Below are 6073 nucleotides of genomic sequence, written 5' to 3'. Positions count from 1 at the left end.
TTTACGGTTCAAAAATACCAACCATCAACAATGCTGTGAGTATTTTCTTTCCCAAGGAGATTGTGTCTGTGTTTGATGGTGTGTCCATGGCCTCTAGAGATCCAATTAAAAAGTGTATTCTCACACAGCTTGCTTCTAAGTAAGCTTTCAGCCATGCATTAGTAGTGCTTCCTCTGAAATTCTACAGACATCATGGCTTAGACCACCACCTCTTACCACGCTGAGTCGCGACCAACCCAAGCACAGCTTTTGGAAGCCTGATCCTATTGTGTGCCAACATGTGCATTACCTCCTGCAATTATTGAGTGACTAGTTTGTGCACTGGAATACTGACACATTTCTGCTTAGCTGGGTTTTGCTCACGTATGGATTTTAACTTTTATTTGTTGTTGTTTGTAGCTTTTTTGTGGTTGTTGGTTTTGAGGGTTTTTTGTGGTTTGGGGTTTTTTCCCACACTGCTTTTTGCCACAGTTAGATTTTCAGGTAGGTTTTTGATACTAGAAAAGTTTTGAGAACATTTTAGGGAATACAATCGACTATACTGTCTTCTAATAGAATTTTGGGTGATAGTAGCAGCAGCAGACTGGTGTTTATTCCAGCTGCCTTTAACTAACTAAAAGTTAGGGACAAGGCTTAACTAGTTACATAGGTTATTTCTATATTCAGTAAATAAAGGGGAAGATGCTTCAAAGGAGCATTCATTTCCCTTTTACAACTGTTATCAAGGTGATTTAAATGAGTCACCTTTGGGAACTGTTAGTCAGTATGCATAGAGAGCCTAAATCAGCTAGTTTAGCTAAAACAACTAAAGTAAAGTGACATAAACCTAAAAATTCATTATTCTATACAGAGAGAAGATAATATGTCCTGGAAGAGAAAGTGACAAGTTTAAACTAACATAACACGTCAAAGGACGAGGATTCATCTCATTCTAAATGCAGGGTGTGCTCTGAACTGTGCTTTCTGATAAAGAAGCAAGTTATGTTGGCCAGTAGTAATGGAAGGTTTAAAACCCTCTTAATACCACATTTTTACCTGCCTGAACACCACTACACCTCTACAAGGAAAAGAAATTAAACAGCTGCATTGGTTTAATTATTCCTTTTCCGAGTGACAAATACACAGAGGATGATACAGAATTACTGTCACAGAATCATTTTGCAGTTTTCAAAAGAATTAGAGTTCATCAGAACATGGCTCATGTTTCTATTGCAGAAAGAGTGCTGATGTCCCTGGCACATTCACTGAATCTTTCCTGATTTAGGAGCTAAAGACACTTATCAGGAGAATTTGTCAGCAATTTGAAATCCTAGCAGCAAACAATTCAAACTCTTGTGTTTTAGTGATGAGAATGGTAAGTTCAGCATCCAGAATTACATTAGAAGAACCTTTGGAAAAACCCTTCTAAAATTGTACTAATTTTTGTATGTATCTTTTCTCCCAGAATAACATAAGAAAAAGAGCACAGATTTCCCATATTTTTCTAGGCTGTTACTCTTAGCACCATAAGGAATTGTTGGTGGATTGGTAACTGTAATGTAGACATAGCTTATAGGTTTTTAGCTTAATACCTAAATTATTTTTTTAAAAACCCAAACAAACAAAAAAACCCCCCATAATTCTTTCTGAAATACTTTATGACCTTAATATTATTATTCTCTGCCGCTTGCAATTAATATACAGTAGTTTCCATAAAATGCCTTACTGATGTAGCAAAAAAATTTGGTTTACATTCTACACATGAAATGGATGTTAACTGTTATGAAACTGTGATCCTAAATGAGATATATGGAAGTCAACTGAAGTCTCAGTGGCTGTCAAGTAAATCCCAGAACCCACAGCTGGAAAAATAATAGAATACAAACCATGGAAAAATTCCCTTCCTGGAAAATATATTTCAAGTAAAATGACAACTTGTCATTGCTGCTGGAAACCTTTTGGTTCACATCCTCAACAGTTTTCTTATTGCTGACTACCAGATTTTGTATGATACTTAAGATGTATGATTAAAATTTAAATCAAAAACTGAAACCTACTGCACAGGTGTGGGGTGTTTTCATTATATCACACTTCAAAAAATAGTCGTAATGTTCTGTGCCACTTTTTTTGACAATCTGGAGGTCTGAAAATGACATCTGTCTACTCTGACATATATCCACAGCAAGGTAACTAGTACAGTACCTAAAATTTATCAGTTTCTTAGTGTAATAATATTATTTTTTTGCAAATGCTCTATTCACTGACATCATAACCTTTCATTTGAAAAAGATTACCATAAAAGCATTGTTCAGCTCTCTCCCCACTCTGGCTGCATTAGACAAAGCATTGCCAGCAGGTCAAGGGTGGTGATCCTTCCCTACTCAGCATGGGTGAGGCCACACATAGAGTGCTGTATTCGGTTCTGTCCTCCCTGGTACAAGAGACGTGGACATATTGGAGAGAGTCCAGTGAAGGCCACAAGGATCATGAAGGGCCTGAAGCATCTCTCATATGAGGAAAGGCTGAGAGAGATGCGGCTGTTCAGCTTGGAGAAGAGAAGGCTCAAGGGGAATCTTATCAGTATACATAAGATTATACCTGAAGGGAGGGTGCAAAGAAGACAGAGCCAAGCTCTTTTCAGCGGTGCTCAGTGACAGGAGCAGACAGAGGCAATGGGCACAAACTGAAACACGGGAGGTTCCATCTGAACATCAGGCAACACTTTTTTTCTGTGAGGGTGACAGAGCACTGGCACAGGCTGCCCAGAGCTGTTGTGGATCTCCTTCCTTGGATATACTCAAAAGCCATTTGGAACAAACTGTTAGGTTTACATGGCAGGGGGCGAGGGGGCTGTGCTGCAGGGGCAGCTTCTGTAAGAAGACACCAGGAGCTGCCCCAGTGTCAGACGGAGGCAGTTCCAGCCAGCTCCAAGACAGACCCACCACAGGCCAAGCTAAACCAGTCAGCAATGTTGGTAGTGCCTCTGTGATAACATATTTAAGAACGGGTAAAAAATGCCCTGCAACAGCAGCTGAAAGGGGTGAGAATATGTGAGAGAAACAACTCTGCAGACACCAATGTTAGTGGAGAAGGAGGGGGAGGAGGTGGTCCAGGCACCTCTTGGAGATTCTCCTGCAGCCCATAGTGAAGACCATGGTGACACTGGCTGTCCCTCTGCAGCTCATGGAGGCCCACGTTGAAGCAGATATCCACCCTACAGCCCATGAAGGACCGCATGCTGGAGCAGGTGGATGTGCCTTGAAGGAGGCTGTGACCTCATGGACAGCTCATGCTGGAGTACATTCCTGGCAGGAACTGGGTGACCTGTGAAGAAAAGCCCATGCTGGAGCAGGTTGTCTGACAGGAAAAATAAGCATTTCACCTTACTCCTTGTTATTATAATATTTTATTTAATAAGATTGATAGGGGTTTTCTTTTTATTATTTTGGATTGGAATTTTTTGGTGTAAATAAAGATTCGTTTGACCTCTTTAGAATTTCATGGATTGCATATAACATGTTCAAATCCAAAGAATGTTTGGTCATATTTTCACTCACTACTGTGTATACTGTCCAGAAAAAAAATAAATAGGCTGATTAAATACCTTCAATGATATTCCATGAAGGTAAATACTCATCTGAACCTCAAAAGTCCAGGAAAACCATAAAGCTACCCCATAATTTTTGGACATGGTGGATAGCACAATTCATTTGTTCTTTCCTGGGATTTCATGCATCTCGGGAGTACTACGGATGCCAAGTTCCTCCTTTGTTGTACAAGGAACTCAGATCTACTGAAAATGAGTTCACAAGGGCCTCAATTTTCTTTGCAGTTTGTTATGGTTTTGTTTGGGTTTTTTTTTTCCTTTATTGGGTAGACTCCAACCCATTAAATAAATAAATAAATAAAAAAGTCTTTTTTTCTGCAAAGGCTCAAACTTACCAGTGGCCTTAACTGGTGCTTCTGTAAGATAATGCTTCACTTCATCTCCTTGCTGTCATAGAGATTCACTCAAGAAATCAATAAATAAAACAATTTTCCTGCAGTTATATTCTACATTTTGGGTTTGCTTTTTGCAGATTTACTCCTTTGATGTAAATGCAACTTTGCAAAGATGCAGCAGTACTAACAAAGGAGGTGCATTTGCTTAGATCCAAATTGCTAAGCAAGTGTGCAAGTAAAGAAAATAAGCATTTCTGAATTAATTTTATTTCTATTCAGTAGCAATTTTTCTTTAGTTTAGCTTAGAATTTTGTAGCTCCAGAAATCCAAGAAATAATGTTAATTCCTCCTTTTTCTACATGTTTTTTTGCATGTATTTACCATACTGGTTGTTAAGTTTTGAATTCTCCAGAAACTGGAAGTCTATGGCACATTCTTTTTTCATCTGTCTGGTGGAGTCATTATAGGTCCTATAGATGTGGTTGCCAAGTATTGAAGTAGATAATTTTCATGTCACCTCAGTTTAGCTATGTAAAAGCTGAAATTCTTGCTCTTGCACGCTCCCATTAGTGGGAATAGCTGAATTCATCTTTCTGGTTTTAAATGCTTAGGTATGTTGCCCTTTGGAAGTTTTTATACCTACCTGTTGACCTCAGAAAATTATTAGAATCTAGTCTAAATAGGAATCTGACACAGAGAAGGGTGGAATGAAGTCATACAGTTCTCACTTTTGAAGGCCAGTAAGATCTTAACAAACTTTATAAAACTATTTTGACCAGCTAACATACACATACACCTTGAGTGTTTGTACCGTGTTTGCAACAGAGTTTAATTATTTAGATTTAGGTCAGGAAGACGACACCAGATATCTATATCTGTACCTCTAATAAAAATAAAACCAGTCCTTAAAATGCCATGTACCTTTGATGGTATCTAAGAAAATCAGTGATCACACTAATCCACTGTTTAAGCATTTTTTCTTTTGAGTTAGCCGGCATCCAGCATTAACAATAGTATGAACTATCCAAAGTTTATTCTAGAAGGTAGCAAGAATGAACCCAAAGATTCCTTAACTCCAAGTAAAGACATGTAAACTGGCATTTCAACCTCCGTGGGAATGAACCACCTCCACTACAAAAAAAACCACAAAACTTTAAGTCAAACATCACCATACGGTGGAAAATACAGGCACACATAGGGCTGGAGTACCCAATGACTTACCCCAGTGTAACACCTTGAAGCTTCTTCTGGAAAAATAAGATGAGATTCAAGATTGTGGTAAAAAATGTCAACTTTCCAAGATGGTGAATACCAAGGGCTACACAAAAGGTACCATATTACTTTGAGGAGTTAAAAGAATTAGGGTGAATGATGTATACAATAGCTGTTTTACCTTTAGGCTGAAGCGTCTCTCTATATCTTTGACTCACCCACAGTACCTGGCAAGATCAGAATCTTAGTTCAGTTGCTGTATTGCTATGAAACAGCTCTCTGCCTTCCTGTCCTGCCATACAGAAAATTTATTCCGCCTAAAATCAGATGCTTCTTTTGAATGCATTGAATGAACTGAATTTCTGATCTTGCCAGGTACTGTGGGTGAGTCAAAGATACAGAGAGACCATAGATTACTTCCCCCATTAAAACAACTTGAGGGCATGAGTCCACTGTGGCTGTTAAGCCCTTTAATGGGCATCTCTTTGAAGTTTCAAATATCCTGCAGTAAAGCTATTAGAATCCTACTGCGGGGGCATGCAGGTGATAGTCTGTCCTCTGTGTGTTGTACTGTGATGAATCTATTGAGCGGAAACTCTAGCAGCAGCAAAACAGTGTTCTGAATAGAACCAGGGCGAAGCAGTGGAGGCCAATACCTGGAGTCAGAGAACTGGCTTGTGAGATGCATAAAGGGAACTTCTTGGTACAGACTATCAAACTGAAGTTTTTTTCATGGAGGATAGCTTGCCGCAGCCTACTGCAGGCAAGATCTGCCAGCCATAGCGTCCTGGGTGGGGATGATCTAGGATCTGACTTTGTGTTACTGTCAGAATTAGGACATTTTTGTGCCCAGGAAAGGTGTAGGTCCATGCTGTAGGTCCACATTTTGGAGCTAGAGATAGTGGATTATAGTTTATGTAGTGTCCCTAAAAAGGCAGGA

Source organism: Falco cherrug, chromosome 5, assembly GCF_023634085.1.
Source record: "Falco cherrug isolate bFalChe1 chromosome 5, bFalChe1.pri, whole genome shotgun sequence".
In the NCBI taxonomy this organism is placed as follows: Eukaryota; Metazoa; Chordata; class Aves; order Falconiformes; family Falconidae; genus Falco; species Falco cherrug.
This window is presented reverse-complemented; position numbering follows the sequence as displayed.